Here is an 18,224-nt window from a genome sequence, read left to right as displayed (position 1 = left end):
GATACTTCCATACCTCCAGAATTACAGCGATATGTAAAGGGATGTTACTAAATGACAGCTGTCCCGTGTATTTCTGTCCCAGATATTTGCACTCATTGCAGTTGTGTTGGTAACTGAACCTCTTTGGCATGGGTTGCCACCTTTTCAAATGGCCATTGTGGGACACTTGCGGGACACACATCTGTGTTTACAGGCCGACACATGCCCACGGTCAGTACACAGGATAGCACATACTTTTATCCTCAATACATACTTATTGTTGTAGGACTTTGGCTACTTATCATATTGCATGCAACATTTTCGTTTCTTACATACAGGCATAGCTATTTAATGCAACTATTACATAATATATGGGACATAATAATGTCCTACAATCTCGGACATTTGCCCTTTTTAATGTTTTATGTCAGGACACAACTGCCCAGGGAAGGGCTGTCCCTCATAATGTGGGACAGGTGGTAATCGTATGCCTACGGCTAGCTATAACCACACCTACTGTAATGATCTACCTCCGTTGACACTAACAGACACACGATGCAGACACACACACACATTACAATCACATGGACACACACACGGCACCCTCAATGCACACATACACAGACTACGGCAATCACAAACACAGTTGAACACAGTACCTACGTGGACCGCAACACCGGCAGCGGTAACTAAATGTCCCTTCATATCGTGATAATATTACTTGCGGTTCTAGTGTTCCGGTACTGTGTTCTTTCAGTCTTTCAGCCTCGTGGTTACACGTGTCAGTATGTGACACATTCCATAGTTGGCGGTATCCTATTTATTTGTACCTCCATGGTTGTGTACATGTCGTTGACCTATCTATATATTTGCAGATATCGGTGAATCCGTATATATTAACATATATCTCTCTCTCTATCACCCTTTCTATCTGTATTATACATATATATATATATATATATATATATATATATATATATATCTCTGACAGAGAGAGTGACAGGTGGAATACACCTTTCATTGTGTACTTGTCAGTGTATACTGTTTCCTGGACTCCGCACGTTTGTGTTTGAACCTGTCATATTACACACCTGCCGTAGGTACATCTTGGCTACCATATTGTTAGGTGATTGTATACATGATTGCATGTTCTACTCCTGGCAGTGGTCGTTTTACCCTTCAGAGCAGGCACTATTAGTACAGGGGTGAATAATACTGGTTTCACCTGTTTTGGACATCATTGACCATGATCTGCGTGATATTCAGAGAAGCTTAGCCCTGTTTCACGCATATCCGTATAGTCATATTTAAACGACGCTTACCAGCACTGGGCAACGCATATTCCCACTAACGTGTGGTAAACATGATCTGATGACCTGCATCCGACATGCATTATTCGTGCATTCGGGATTACATTACATCCCTTGCAGGATGTGGGACCGGGAACATGCACGACGGTCACTGCATTTACCACTTGGGCATCTGGGATTTGTACACGTGTTATGGCATTTTGTATGTGGAGTATATTACAGCTGTTACTCCATACTGCAATCACATGGGTAACTCAGTTAGTTTACATATGGATGAGTCCAATTAATGGTATGTCCATGTGATGTTTACTGGATGTGCTCCAGCATTGGGCATGTATATCACAGTGAGCCACACACGATAATGTGCTACACCTTCAAATGACCATAGGTGGAGCATGCTGGGGTGACGGATACCTGTCATGGGTGCACCCCATGTCTTGACACGACATCCATGATTACATTATGTGGAGGCTCTCATTAACGCAGCAAGGAATCCATGCAGAGTGTGTGGAGAACAGTGCTTACACACATGTGATCCCGTGATTGCCTCTTCTCCACTGAGCGACAGTTGGTTACTCGATGTTGTGGCGACAGCAGACACTGTTTACCTCATTTGGTGTATGGCCTCTGACAATCGGGCGTGTACCTACCGATGTACCTAGGAACCTATACACACAGCACCAACATATGCTGATAGGTGCATGTACTGTTCAGGTGTTGACATTCCTTGTTCCAATAGCTGCTGTGTGTACAATGTTTGAGGGCTGCCTATGTAAGAGTCACACAGTAGGCCACCTATACATTACAATTTACAGGTGGTCGTGTGTGTGTGCCATCCATTTTACTGTGTAGTGCAGGTGGAGAGGTGTGTCAGTCTGTAGGGGCCTACACTGTCAGAGTATGTGCTATACGTTCCCTCTTTGCCAAGGCATAGGCATATTGGGCACACCTCTGTCTGCCTACTGGGGCTGGCACAGGGTATTCATGGTCTGAATCCCTCTGTGCCTGTGATGGCCTTTGCAATTGCAGTGGTCTATGAGGGCCTTCACCATTTTGTCCCTGCTGCAGCTGTTTCCGCAGGATCATATTATGTAGCATGCACATACTATGAAGATGTGGGCACATGTGCCTGGAGAGTACTGCAAGGCTCCACCAGATGTGCCCAAGCAATGGAACCGTGATTTCAGCATCCCGAACACACACTCTATAATGATTCTGGTTTGTGCGTGTGCCTCATTATGGTGTTCTTGCATGAGTGTGTGTGCATTTCTGATGGGAGTCATCATCCATGGCTCCAGTGCATAGCCAGCATCCCACACAAGGTGGCCATGTGGGGTGTCCCCCCTGACAAATACCTGATACAGCTGTGAGGCATGCCAGATATGGGAGTCATGGTAGCTTCTGGGGCTGCCAGCACACACATCCATGATAATGCCCTGGGCATTGCACATGACCTGGCAGTTGATGGAGTGGAATTCCTTGCAGTTTAAGTAGCGCCTACCATGCTCACCGGGTGGTGACTTGATATGTATGTGCATGCAGTCTATCATACCCAATACCTCCGGGTAGTGTGCCACATGGTGGAAGTGACGCATATTGCTGGCCAACTCCTCCTGAGTTCGGGGGAAGTATATATGCTCATTGGCATGTGGTAACATGGCATCCAGGAACTGGTGCTGTACCCTGGATGCTGATGCCTGTGAGATCCCCATTATATCTCCAGTTGGCCTTTGAAAGGTACCTATGGCTAGTATTCACAAACTTACACATACCTTTGTGTCCACTGGGATGGGTTCCCCTCTGTTGTTTCTGGTTCTCAGGCGTGGCCAGCACAGCTCAACTATTCTCTGTAAGATGTCCCTGTCCACCCTGTAATGCTCTACTATCTCCAGATCATGTAGCCCCTGGTAGGTTACCCTTGGTCTGAACAGTCTTCTCCTCCTCCGGGGCCTGCAGTGGTTGTCAGCATCATCCTCCACAACACCATCAGTCTCTAACACATGGTGATGAATCACAGCTCCCAACATGTACATTTTAAAAGTTCCCCATGTGTTTACACCTATGGTGCAGTGTTTGGGAATACACAGGTGTGTGTAGGGTGCTTTCACACTTTATACTATTGTGCTGTGAACACCGATGATGTAATAGGATGTGTATGTACGATCGTAGCCACAGGGTATCTTATGTGTTTTACTACAGGAACTACTATTGTGGTGCCTTTGGTGTTGAATTACATTTGGCTGCCGTGGATTACCTTTTGCCCTTCTCTTTACATTTCTTCACGTTTCACCTACCATTTTCTGGCATGCATCCTGCAACCTGCTTTAATTTGTACTTTCCTAGACCTGGCTTATCTTGCATAATGTGTTCTATTGCCGGTCTACTGTAGGTTTGCTCTGCTACAACAGTTCTCCTTTCTTTGCAATCTGACATATCCCCTATCCTGTTTTGCAGGTTTCTGCGAGCAGACTTGTCAGCTGCCGTCTATTGCCCGCTGTGACTTAATAGGTGTTAATTGCTCAGTTGTACTCCAATTACCCTACTGTGGCATTTCCTTATTTTCTTCCCCTGACCTTCCTGTTTGTGCTATGGTTCGCAGTGCGTGCATTCGCTTACCGGGTTTCAGGCATGTTTTCATCCCCGTACACATGTGCTTTCGGGCACCATATGTACTCCCAGCTAAACGATGCTATACCTACCTCCCCACCCCTGTCCTGCGGCTTTGCTTAGCAATGGCCAGGCCAGATTTGCATTGCTCCAATGTGCTTACAGCTATGGTGGCACACCCCACTGCCGATGTCATGTATACCTCTGAGACACTCCTCGGTGTTATAGCGCTGTGCCATATGGTACATCTTTAATCCAGTGGGACGTTTGCGATTCAGTATTCCCTGCCTCATTTGCATGGCATTGACTACTAATTCATAGTTACCGTGCTGAACACTGTCACAGACCCTTAGCATCCCTTGCAGCTTGGTTGTGGTGTACCATGCATACCATTGAGTATTATGGTGAAATCCTGATTTGTATTACATTGCGATTTTATGACATTTGTATATATTTTCTTTGTGTTCCAGTTTGCGCACACATGCCCTGCAGTTGTACTTTGCGTTACTGTGGACATGACATTAAATGTTGTTTTTTAGGTGTTGTGCATCTTTTCTTATGCCATTGGCTGTGTATTTAGCCATTGGCATATGTTAACTTTGTAATACATGAGTCTGGTCCGCTTCCATAGCTCCGATGTTCTGTTTGGGAAAATGTAAACCGTGTTTTTTGGTTTACATTTCCGTGGGCTTACGCTACACCTGCATGACTTCATGAATCGCTATGTACCTTCATTTGCATGGTGTGGCACTGCGCATGGGGTGATTAGCATACCTAAGCTGAGGGCTGTGCAGTTCTGGTGTACGCTGGTAGTGCACGTGGAATTGGATCATACCTGAATCGCTCGATGGCCATATTTGGCGTTATACCACCTACGCTATGCCTGCACCTGGCGCAAGCTTCATGAATCCCGGGGATTGATTATCATCAGTATATTCAGTAAATGTTGCAAGTTAAGATAGTTTCTTGTCATTTAATATATTAATAACAAAGTTGTCAGACAAGTATGTAAAGACAACTAGCTAATTCTGACTGTGGTTAGTAGTGGCGGTAGTATAGTTGGGTTAGGAGTCTAGGTGTGGGGGGGGTAAGGGTGGGGGTGTTTGTCTGGATTAGAACAAGGACAAAGCCAGTGCAAATTTAAGTAGAATTTGAGCGCAGTCTTGAAAAGGCTGCTGGAAGGTAGTTATAGAGGGTAGAAAATTTTTCCAAAGTTTAGATATGGTACATGAAAATATGGCTTCTCTTGCTGAGTTTTTGGATTTTATAACAGTGAGTTGATTTTTGTTGCTTGATCTTAGGGGCCTAGTGGAGTGATAGTGTTGGAGAAGGGTTTGAAGGGAAGGGATGTTATGGAGGTGGTTAATAAGTTTATGAGCAAGGGTGAGTTGATTAAAGTGAAGGAGTTGTGGGAGTTCTAACCAGTTTAGTTCTTTAACGGAGATACAATGATGGCTGCGGTAGGAGGTTCCAGTGGCAAATTTAGCAATTTTGTTGTAATAAGCATCCAGCTTGTGTATGTCTGTCTGTCTAAGGTTGGTAAGTATGGGAGATGCATAGAGTAGGGTGGAGATTAGCTGGGAATTGGCTATGGAAATTTTAGCTGCCTTGGTTAGGAATTGGCAGTGTCGATATAATGCACCAAGTTTCTTGTGAACTTTTTTTTATTGTGAGAGATATGTGGGTGTCAAATCTAAGTTTGTTGTCTATTTCCACACCAAGTAAGTTTGTGTGTTTTGATGGAGAGATGATGATATTGCCTTTGCTGAGTATGTTGAAGTGGGGGGTGTTTTGGGTGGCTTTGGAAGGTTGGAACAGGAGAAGTTTTGTCTTACTTGGGTTGAGTAGGAGCTGAGCATTGGATAGCCAGCTTTCTACAGAAGAGAATGATTCCTGTGTGGTTTGTTGTAGTTCTGGCAGAGTGGGGGCAGAGGAGATGAGAGTAGAGTAATCTGTGTACTGTATATGAGCTGCTTATGTGGTGGCAGTATGTAGGCTGTTAGTGAAAAGTGAGAATAGCAGAGTTCCAAGGATAGACTCTTGGGGAACTCTGAGAGTAACTGGGAGGTGAGGGGATAGGTTATCATCCCAGATTACTGATTGCTGGCATCCGTGTAGATAGCTGTGGAACCAGTTGCAGGCTGATTGTGAGAAGGAGAGGTTGGGGAGAGTAGAGAGTAGTAGCTCATGAGATACCATGTCAAAGGCCTTTAAGAGATCTAGAAATACTGCAGTAGAGAAGAGGCCATTGTTTTTGTGATGAAGTATAGTGTTGGTGAAGGAGAGCAGAGTGGAGGTAGTGCTGTGATATGGCCTGAAACCATGTTGGGTTTTGGAGAGGAGATTATTAGCTAGGAGGTAGCTGGAGACCTGGGTGTTGATATATTTTTCAAGTATCGTGGAGAGAGGGAAGAGGATAGCAATGGGGTGGTAATTGGAGAGATCGGTGGATTCCTTTGTATAGGGGAATGATGTGGGATATTGTCCATATCGAGGGAACATAACCTTCTGTTATGGAACGGTTGATTAGAATTGAAATTGAGTAGGCTAGTATATCAGCTGCAATTTCCAGGTATTCAGAGGGGAGGTTGTCAGCTGTGAGTTTGGTGAGTTTAAGTTTTGACAATAGTCTTTTTATGTTGGAGGTAGGTACTGATGTGAAGAAGAAAAGAGGAGTGGGGGTTTAGGGTTAGGAGTTGGGGGGGCTGTTGTAGGGAAGTGTTGTTTGTTTAGAGATGTTATAGTTTCAGTGACGTGTTTGTTGAAGGATTCAGCAATACTGCTGGGGGAGGGGGGAATGGATGGCTGGGGCGTATCAACCTTCCCTGGGTGGAGGATAGTGTTAATAGTGGATCAGAATTGCTTAGGGTTGTGGTTGGTAGAGTTTAGGGTGGATTTATAGTAGAGGGATTTGTCTAATTTTATTCGCTTTTTGGCTTTATTGCGCAGTTCAAGGAATGATTGCTTATCTGAATTATTTTTTGTTAGGTGACAGTGCTCCCAGGCCTTATCTCTGGATTTCACTAGGGTTCTGGTGGTCTTTTGTAACCATGGGGCATGCCTGGATCTGACTTTGGCATTTCTTACAGGAGCATGGGTGTTTAGGATGGAGAGGAAGGTACTGTTGAAGAAGTGGACCGCCTTATCTAGGTTGAGGTATTTTAGTGGTGACCAGTTATTTTTTTGCAGGGAGGAGATGAAGGACTTGGGATTGAAGTTGGACTTGTTCTATATTTGCCTGTGGATAATGGGCTTGAGACTGTGTGGTGCTGAATTAGGAAAGTGGGAGAGTGGTCACTAAGACTGTCAGGTAAGCAGCCCTCTAGGTAAGAGGGAGGGGCTTTGTTGACTAGGATCCAGTCAAGTAAGGTATGATTGTTAGGGTTTTTGTTTATTCGGGTAGGGGATTGGATGAGTTGAGTGAACCCATGAAGATTAAGGTGAATGGTTGGGAGATTGTTATTACAGGATAGCCAGTTGATGTTAAAGTCACCGAGAATTATGCTTTCCTGGGGTAGAGATAGAGTAGCCCAGTCAAGAGATTTTCTAGGGGTGTAATATTTTGCCCTGGTGGGAAATAGCATCCTATGATATTGATTGTTTTGTTTGGGTTTAGTCTGAGATTGGCATAAAGGATTTCTTCATTGTTGTGGTGAGGGGCAGATGTGATCAGGAGCTGAATATTGAGGTGGTGTTTAAATATCAATGCTACACCACTTCCTTTTCTGGACAATTTGTCTATGCAAAGGATGTTGCATTTAGGTGGAAGTATTTCCTCACTTTTGATGTGAGGTTTGAGCCAGGTTTCAGTTAGGAAGAGAATATCTGGGGAATATATGCTTATGCTGGCATGTAGTTCTTGGATTTTATTGCATATGCTTCTGATGCTTAGGGACATTATAAGTAGGTCTGTTGTTTTTTTTTTGTTGGCCAGCAGTTGAGTTGTGTTGGGGGGGGGTTGCTTAGACTAGGGTTTGTGGTTGGGTTGGATTTAGGAGGACCAGGGTTTGGATGGATTGTCTCTAGTGAGGGCTTGTTTACAGAGAGTGTTTAGGATATAGTTTATATACATAGGAAATTGCTTATGGTATCTTAGGAATATTTTGTTTTTGAGTGTGTTAGGTGTTTGGTAATGGAGTGTGTGTATTGGGAGGATGTTTTTGGTGGCAGGGGTTGTGTAGTTATAGTGTGAATGTTTGAGGGAGGGTGTTGAGAGAGTACAGTGGAAGTTGTTGGGGCATGTGACTGTGGACCCTTGGTAGGATGTAATGTGAGCTAGAACTACGCAGGTTAGGATTGTTATTATATTAGGTAGTAGCATGATTGTGTTGGATGTAGGGGGAGGGGGTGACTAGTGGTGTAGCCTAATTGGTGGTAATTAGAGGTGGGGTTAAGGCTAAGAATATATGTAGAGGTACTGGGGGTGGGTGGGAATAGGGGGCAGGGAGGGGAGTGAAGTGAGTGTAGTGAACTGAGCGGGCTAGAACCCCCCCAGGCTAAAGATTGCAGGGTAAGTGTCTAAATAGCCAAATTGTTAGGAGTTATTAGAATCTAGTAGAGAAACACAATCTAGAGACCTAATTTCAGCTGTGTCCTTTTTGGGTAGATACCTAGTTTGAAGCAGACAAAAAGTGGCAGTTTAAGTACCTTTTTGCCTCTATTTTACAAGTGGGCAATTCCAGTGTATCTACTGGGTTACTTTTTTTGCCTAGATCTTTATCTTGGTTTACTGATAACTAAAAAGAAAACGTTTAATTGGAGAATGTATTTACAGCTGATGGGGGTGGGGAGCAGCTGCTGTCCCTAGCTGTGGGTAGAGCCAGTTATTTCTCCTTTAGACCAGGTGCTTTCTGCAGTAGCAGGCTAAGAGGGAAACCTAGCTAGACACCTACAGTAACTTATTTTCTTTTTAAAGCCCTTGAGTTCTTGTGGCTGGTTTCTTCACTGCAGATGTGGTCAATGGCCAAGCATTCAGCAAGTGGGGGACTGAGAGAGAACCCGTTCGCATGGACAGTGGTCACTAAATGAAAAGATGGAGACAAAAATTATTATGTTAAGGTTTCTGAAAGGGGAATGAGGGAGAAGTGCTGTAAAGAGTAGCTGAAATAATAAATTATCACCCAGGCAGGAAGGGTATTGGGATTAAGAGTAGCAGCATGTTATACTATTTACACAGGTACAATGTGTTTAGCAAAAAAGGCTCAGGCAACTGTTATGCATTCACATATGAAGCCCATGACATAAAAATCACCTTACTTAGTGTTATGTACTGGTAATTTAGGTTGCCCATGAATTTAAAGAGACAGTTCTATCACATATAGCAGTAGTAAACTATCACAGCAATTGTATATAACAGTACTTAAATATCGCAGCACAGACATTTACATATCTACATTGCTATAATATTTCTCATGGTACAGCACTTAAAACAACTAAGGTCACTCTGACTTGGCAGCAAAACAGGACTTTTAGTCGTAATATGGTGTTTTGTATTTAACTTATGCTTTTCTTCTACTGAATCACAGAACACACTGTCACACTGCTTAGCATCTATTTTAACTAAAAAGTATGTACTAAACAAAAGTGATGAGGAGTAGCAACCCAGTTTGATACTATAGCACCTGTAAGTGCTAGCAGCACGAAGCACACTAAGCACCAAGTCAGACTGGAAAATGATACATTTTAACAACTTGTATAAATAGGAGACCAGTTCTGCAACAATAGCAATACTGACAGTAACGAAGCAATAGAACAATTGAGTTTGTAGAGACCTTAGCTGCAATATAAAAAGTAAAGCTCAAAATTTACAATGAGATACACCACAAGCTGAAGGGAATGGGCAGCTGCTGTGAGTAAGTCAACATGGCTTCAGGAGTTTAAAATAACTCTGCTGAGACAATATTGGAGGAGGGGGAGGGGGAGTGGTCACAGGTAATGTGAAGTAGTTAGTTCCTCTAGAAAATCACACTCAGGAGAAATTGAACAGCAAATGCTGCAAAAAAAATCTATATACCTGATTTCAGCTAGAACCCCCCCCCAGGCTAAAGATTGCAGGGTAAGTGTCTAAATAGCCAAATTGTTAGGAGTTATTAGAATCTAGTAGGGAATAACAATCTAGAGACCTAATTTCAGCTGTGTCCTTCCTGGGTAGATACCTAGTTTGAAGCAGACAAAAAGTGGCAGTTTAAGTACCTTTTTGCCTCCATTTTACAAGTGGGCAGTTCCAGTGTATCTACTGGGTTACCTTTTTTTTCCTATAGCTTTATCTTGGTGTACTGATAACTAAAAAGAAAAAGTTTAACTGTTGAATGTATTTACAGCTGATAGGGTGGGGAGAAGCTGCTGTCCCTAGCTGTGGGTAGAGCCAGTTATTTCTGCTTTAGACCAGGTACTTTCTACAGTAGCAGGCTAAGAGGGAAACATAGCTAAACACCTACAGTAACTTATTTTCTTTTTAAAGCCCTTGAGTTCTTGTGGCTGGTTTCTTTACTGCAGATGCAGTCAATGGCCAAGGATTCAGCAAGTGGGGGACTGAGAGAGAACCCGTTCGCAGGGACAGTGGTCAACTAACCTATTTTCTTTTTAAAGCCCTTGAGTCCTTGTGGCTGGTTTCTTCACTGCAGATACAGTCAATGGCCAAAGATTCAGCAAGAGGGGACTGAGTGAGAACCCGTTTGCAGGGACAGTGGTTAAGTAACTTCTTTGACAGTGTCTACTAAGAACTGTGCTATATATTAATTATTGGATTTAACTTTATGAAATTATTATAATCTTTCTCCTATTTCCTTCAACATCTAATATATACCCGAATATCTGCAAAGTCACAAGTATTCAGTAATATAATATGCTTTGTTACAGATGAGCTCTCAGAAAATATGAATTCTGATCTGTTTGGATGATGAAGAATTCTTTCAGTTTTAGTAGAACTGATTAATTAGATTACTACATAAGCTTGTTTTTGGAAACATATTATTGTATTTGCATATGGAATTAAAATAAACATCTTTATTGAGTGGCTGAAACCAGATTTACTTAGATAGGCTTTATACAAAACCTTTTAGTAAATTGGTTCCTTTCTTAAGTTTAATTTAAAACTTTTTTGATCTAATATTTTTATACACTTATTATACTATGCTAAATCTTATTATTAAATGCAATTTTTTTAGGAAATATTCCATTATATGAATAAATAGTCTTGTATAAACACTTGATGTAGAACTTCTTAATAATATAAGTAATAACATGCCTAATTCAGATAGGTTTAGATTACAATGAGAGTTATTTCAACACATGCAAAATTCTATGTAGATATATTTATCTATTTTATTTAGTATAAAAATCTAGTAATAGAATGGTGGAGATGAATTAGTTCTGCATCTTTAGTTAGATAGGATGACTTACATGCAACTGCTAAGTCAGGAGATATATACTCAATGTGGGGTAGAATAGTTAGAACTTTTTTATGTTGTATCATGTTTGAGATTCTTATTATTTCTGGTGTCTACAATCAATTATTTTTTACATAATAGTTTTATTTTAAAATCCACTAAACATACTAAAAATTACATTTATTTTTCTAGTGGTTTACAAACATTCTTACATTATGTTACAATGACTCGTACAATAAAAAAAAGATTATATTAATTAGGATATAATAGAGGAATCCAAAGTGTTTAGCAATCAATATTAATGGTTTGAATAACTGTTGCAAAAGGAGTAGTTTATTTAAATATTTAAAATTATTCTCACCACAAAGTATATTTGTACAAGAAACACATTTATTAACTAATGATAGATAGACTTAATAATAAACATAGAGTTATAGCTAGCTCCCAATTTAATCAAAAAAGAAGAGGAGTAGCTATTTTGTGGAAGAATTATTTAGCTAGTTCACATATTTTAAGCCCATATAATGATAAAGGCATGTTTTGTTTAGGCAATATATTGATTAACATGAAAATATATTCCTTAGTTAATTTATATTGGATACCTGGTTTTGGTGTCAAAGCAGCTGAAATTCAATTGGATCAAATTCTTCTGTATTCAAAGGGTAGCCTTTTAGTAGCTGGATATTTTAATTGCATTTTACATGAAAGAGACACACATACTAAAGGGAAACATAAAATAACTGCCATTACCAAGGCTTTAGCAGCTTTCTTCAATACAATTAATATTAAAGATATTAGTGAATTTTCAGTTAATGGCTCTCTTTTTTCACTTATATTTCAAATAGGCATGGCACACAATCAGTAATTGATGGAGTTTTTGTTTCAAATGATCTAGCTTTCTGGCATATATTACTAATCTGAAAGATTATAAAGATTTTATCAACAAAGAGGTACAAACAAATATAATTTAATAATACAAAAGATGTATCAGAAGTATACGTATGGGATGCTCTTAAATCTTATTTATATGGAACAATTATACATTGGTATTCATTAAAAAGGAAACAATGGTATAAGGAATTCCATGACCCACAAGCAAAAATAGATAAACTAAGGCTAGATGATCAAATTAACAATAATATTTCATTAAAAATATAAATTAATTACAAAGGAAATATTTAGAAATTCTAAATCATAAAATTAAAATAAATTTGGAAAAAATTAAACTAACAGATTGCTCAATAATCTAAAATATTTACCTAAACTTGCTTCTAGGACTAAAATGATAATTAAATCAAATCACATTAAAGAATTATATACTGAGAATAAAAAGAAAATGATTTTTATCCATAATTTATAAGGTGAAAAAAGCTAAATTAAATATTTGTAAAGATAGCTATTGGGATTACTTTATAACTATTAACAATAGATATCTGAGTGAAAGTGAGAAAATATGATTTCGCTGTATGAGAAAAATATGATGCTTACATCTTCTGCACAAACCACAATGTTATTAAACTGGAATTTATTTTCTTGGAAATTCATACATAAAGCTTTTATTACACCTCACAAAAATTGAATTAATGTCTAAAAAGAAAGTTGGTTGTTGGAGATGTTTTACCCCTTGTTAGGGTTAGATATCTCCAGATTGTGTGCACCTTTGGAGAACAGTGTACTGGCAACTGGTTGCTATAGGAATGGGTTGATACTTACATACACTCCACAATTCCCTCTGAAGAAGTCATACATAATTTGTGATGAAAGCACTCAATAAATTCATATTTGTTATTTCTCTGGCATCCAGTTCATTTCTTTTGTGTTACTATTCTTTGGTTGTTCATCTGTTTGGTTTGGTATACATTGGTATTCATTAAAAAGGAAACAATGGTATAAGGAATTACATGACCCACAAGCAAAAATTGATAAACTAAGGCTAGATGATCAAATTAACAATAATTTTATTTTTATTTTATTTTATTTTGCATTTGTTGACCAGGTTAGTCTAACTGGAATAAAATCCATTTTCAGTAGAGGCCCGGGGAGAAAAGCTCCAACACAGACAATTTTATACAGTAAAAAATAATCACAAGTTCAAAGAAGTATAACAGTAGTAAAATAGCTCTAAATAGTTACAGCCATACACAGACACAATATATAACTATAATAATTATCACAAATTCAAAGAATTATAACGGTAGTTAAAAAGGGTCTAAACAGATTACAGACATACAGATTAGGTACAGTTGTCATTACAAGCATACCTAGCTCATGATGAGGTGATATGCAATGCAATAAATATAAAAACAAAATAGTTGTTTTCAATTGCAAGCAGGATAAAAAAGTATAAACAGTTGATTAATTATACAAATGTATCATATGATACAGTGAAATAAAGATATATAGGAAACAGCAAGAGGATGTAAGTAGGTAGAATATATTCTTGTTAGGAGCAGAGAAGACATAGGAAATAGAAGAGAAGACAGTTAGTCAGGGTTAGTACAAGGGCAAAGCCAGTGAGTACTGAGAAATTGTTTTATTTTCAGTTTAAAGAGTCTTATAGAGGACAGAGATAGGAGTTCAGAGGGAAGCCTGTTCCAGTGTTTGCCTACAGAGTTAGAGAACAGTGAATCTCCAGCTGAGTTGTTGGATTTGTTGATAGTAATAAGTGGCTTATTAGAGGAGCGTAGGTTCTTAAGATTGTTGTAGGGGGTAATGAGAGTAGTCAGTATAGGTGGGGTAGTACAAGCTCTTATGGATAATAGTGAGTTGTTGAAATAGTATCTGGTTATGAAACTCTAGCCATCCTAGTTGTTTTAGGTTGTTGCAGTGATGTGTTCTAAAAGGAGATCCTGTGGCAAATCTAGCAATGCTGTGATAGGTAGTAGCAAGTTTGTTTAGGTTGTTTTTTGAGAGATTGGTGTATATGGGTGAAGCATAGAGTAAGGTAGTGATTAAATGAGTTCTAGCTATAGCGATTTTGGTTGAAGGAGTAAGGAATGGTTTGATTCTGTAAAGGGATCCCAGTTTATTATTTACTGTTTTTATAGTGATGTTAGTATGAGTGTCGAAGTTTAGATTATTATCTATGGTTATTCCAAGAAATTTGGTGGTTGTGTCAGGAGATATGAGTGTCCCATTGTTGGATGTAAGAGTGAAGTGAAGAGGGGCAGACGTACGAGTAGGAGTAAAAAGTAGAAGTTTAGTTTTTTTAGGGTTAAGTAGAAGGCAACAGTTTAAAAACCATTGTTCAACTTTATTAAATGCATTTTGTGTAAGGGATTGTAGCTCGGTAAGAGTATTAGCTGAGCAAATAATGGTGGAGTCATCTGCATATTGAATACAGGTTGCATGTGGAATTGCTAGGTGGAGGTAATTAATGAAAATGGAAAATAACAATGGGCCTAAAATGGAGCCCTGGGGGACACCAAGGGAAATAGGGAGGTAAGAAGATAGGTTGCTTTCCCATAGTACTGCTTGTTGTCTATTCTGTAAGTAGGATTTGAACCATTGTAATGCTAAAGTATCAAGAGAAAGAGATTTAAGTATTTCAATAAGGAGCTGGTGGTTAACCATATCAAAAGCTTTAGATAAATCAATGAAGAGAGAAGAGGAAAGGGTATTGTTATTATGGTTAGAATTTATACAGTCTGTGAAGGAGAGTAGGGCTATGGTGGTGCTGTGGTTAGGTCTAAATCCATGTTGACAGTTGGCAAGTAAGTTATTATCAATTAGATGGGTGAGTAGTTGCTTATGGACACATTTTTCCATTATTTTTGCCAGTGGAGAGAGTAAGGCTATTGGTCTATAGTTTGAAATGTCAATGGAGTTACCACCTTTATGAAGGGGGATGATGTGTGAGATTTTCCAGATAGATGGGATATTTCCTTCGGTTATAGTTCTGTTTATAAGTATGGAAATGGGGAGGGCTATGGCTTTGGCACCTTTTTGCAGGTATTCAGCAGGTAGATGGTCAGCAGAGGGGGTAGTAGGTTTCAGTTTTTCTAGAAGAGAGCAAATGAAGGATGTAGGAACAGGTTTTAGCTGAAATAATGGAATTGGGTAAGTTGGAGAGGTGGTTAGATTAGGGGAAGTTGGAGATAATTGCTTAGCTAGTGTTTGAATTGTATCTGTAAAGAAAGAATTAAAGGCATTGGCAGTTTGTGTTGGATTATCTTGGTTGGAGCCTTGTGGGATAGGTGTAATAGTTTGACCTGGGTGTAGGAGTTTGTTGATGCTGGACCAAAATTTTTGTGGATTCCTTTGGTTAGTTTGTTGTAGTTGGATATACAAGTTTTTTTTATCTAGCAGGATAGCTTTTTTAGTAGTATTTCTTAGTTGTCTAAATGTTTGGTGGTCTGTTGAATTCCTGGTAGTGTGCCATTTTGACCAAGATTTGTTTCTAAGGAGAATTTTCTGTCTAGTTGCTTTGGTGAGCCATGGGGCAGGTTTAGTGTTACTTCTAATAGAGCGTACAGGGGCATGTTGGTCAAGGATGGATAAGAATGTGGAATTAAAGTAGTCAACTGCTTTATCTAGGGGGAGTGTTTTTAGTGGTGACCAATCGCAGTGTTTGAGTACTAGCTGGAAAAGTTCAGGGTTGAAGAATTTTTTAGTCCGGATTGTACTATAAGTAGTAGGGTTAGGTATGTTAGTTTTGTGTCTGATGATATAAGTGAGTGAGTGATCACTGAGATCATCAGGGAGGGTTCCTGCTTTGTATGTGAGATGTGGAGAGTTTGTTAGAATCCAATCTAATGTACTTTCTTTGTTGTTGGTTTTATTAATTCTTGTAGGGGAGGTAATGACTTGTGAGAAGCCATAAAGATTAATGTGGGTGGTGGGATGAGGGGTACTGCAGGACTTCCAATCAATGTTAAAGTCCCCAAGTACTAAAGTTTCTTGTGGAAGATTGATTGATATCCAGTTAAGAATGCTTTCAAGGGTATTAATGTTATTACCAGGCGGAAGATAAATACAAGCGATGTTAATGGATTTGAATTTGTTGATTTGAAGTTTAGTGACAAGGATTTCAGAGTTATTAAATATAGGTAGATTTATGTTAGATGTGGTGACTTGTAGATTATTTTTATAGAGGACTGCAACACCCCCTCCCTTTTTGTTAATACGGTCCATTCTTAGGATACTGTAGGCAGGTGGGGAAAGTTCATTGTCATTAATGGATGGTTTTAGCCATGTTTCTGATAGACATAGGAAATCAAATTGGTAGAATTCTAGTAGGGCATGAAGATGGGCAGTCTTGTTTTTAATGCTTCGAATGTTAAGATGTGCTATTGAAAGAGAGTTTGGAGGCTTATTAGGTGTATATGTAAGAGTTATGTTAGAGGTGATTTGTACAGTGTCAGGAATATTGTTTGGGCCAGGATTAGGATGAATGTCTCCATCTAGCAGGGCTAGGTGGAGTATTTTATATGTGGGGTTGTTAAATTTAAGGAAATAAAAAAGTGTTTTTCTTGCATGGAGAGTACTATATTTTATATGGGTTAGTCTGTGATATTTGGCTTGCAGGTAGCAGGGACAAATTGTGGTGTTAAAGCTGTAAAGGAAGATAGGTAGTAGCGGTGTGGAAGTGAGCCTGGAGGGCAGTAGAAGGTTTGGGTGAAGTGGTCATTCATAAGAGGTTAATGTGTAGATAGTTATTAGAGGAGGTAGGAGCGAAACAAAGGCTATGAATTTTAGTTGAGTTAGGTAGGAAACATTGGCCATGATCTTGGTATAAGATGTGAAGATAGATAGGGGTATGTAGTAATAGCAGCTGGGTAGTTGAAACTGTAAAGGTGGGGTGGATATATGATATGGCTAGGAGAGGTAAGTGAATAAGTTTGGTGGGGAGTGGTAATAAGGAGAACTAATTGATTGGTATAGGTAAAATGGGGGTGTGGTTAGTGAATAAGGACCCCTGGGGGTGGGTGGGAATTGGGGGCAGGAAGGGGAGCGGAGTGAGCCCGCAGGGCGAACGGAGCGGGTTTGGACAGTTGAGTGAGACAGTCGAGGTAAACAATCAGTGGAATTCTGATTGTGGAGGAGTGGCTGCAGGGGTAAGTAGGTTTGTGATCTGTGTAGAAGAGTAAGAAGTAGTAAAAGTGATTTGTAAAGGCAGAAGGTGGGAAAGTATAGCAGAGCAGGTAATAGGTAGGGTCAATTGTAAGAATGCTAAAAAGGAGTTTAAAAAGAAGAGAGCCTTATGAGGATGAGGGGCTACAAGAAAGGAGCAGATAGGAGGGTGTCACCTAGTGGGCAGTCAGGTTCATAACCACAGAGGTGAGGAAAAAAATCGGGCAAGGCTAGACTAGGGCTAGAAAGACAATCTATGTGATAATATTTCATTAAAAAATAAATGAATTACAATAGAAATATTTAGAAATTCTAAATCATAAAATTAAAATAAATTTGGAAAAGATTAAACTAACAAATTGCTCAATAAATCTAAAATATTTACCTAAACTTGCTTCTAGGACTAAAATGATAATTAAATCAAATCACATTAAAGAACTATATACTGAGAATAAAAAGAAAAGGATTTTTATCCAAAATTTATAAGGTGACAAAAACTAAATTAAATATTTGTAAAGATAGCTATTGGGATTGCTTTATAACTATTAACAATAGATATCTGAGTGAAAGTGAGAAAAATATGATTTCGCTGTATGAGAAAAATATGATGCTTCCATCTTCTGCACAAACCACAATGTCATTAAACTGGAATTTATTTTCTTGGAAATTCATACATAAAGCTTTTATTACACCTCACCAAATTGAATTAATGTCTAAAAAGAAAGTTGGTTGTTGGAGATGTGGGTTGAATATTAAAGCTGATTGGCAGCATATGATTTGTAAATGTATAGTAGTTAAACAATTTTGGAATGATGTCAACACATTTCTACGAGCATTATTTAATGATAATTTTAGGTTAAATAATTCA

This window comes from Protopterus annectens, chromosome 2.part0 (assembly GCF_019279795.1).
Source record: "Protopterus annectens isolate FY-2018-M chromosome 2.part0, PAN1.0, whole genome shotgun sequence".
Lineage (NCBI taxonomy): Eukaryota > Metazoa > Chordata > Ceratodontiformes > Protopteridae > Protopterus > Protopterus annectens.
This window is presented reverse-complemented; position numbering follows the sequence as displayed.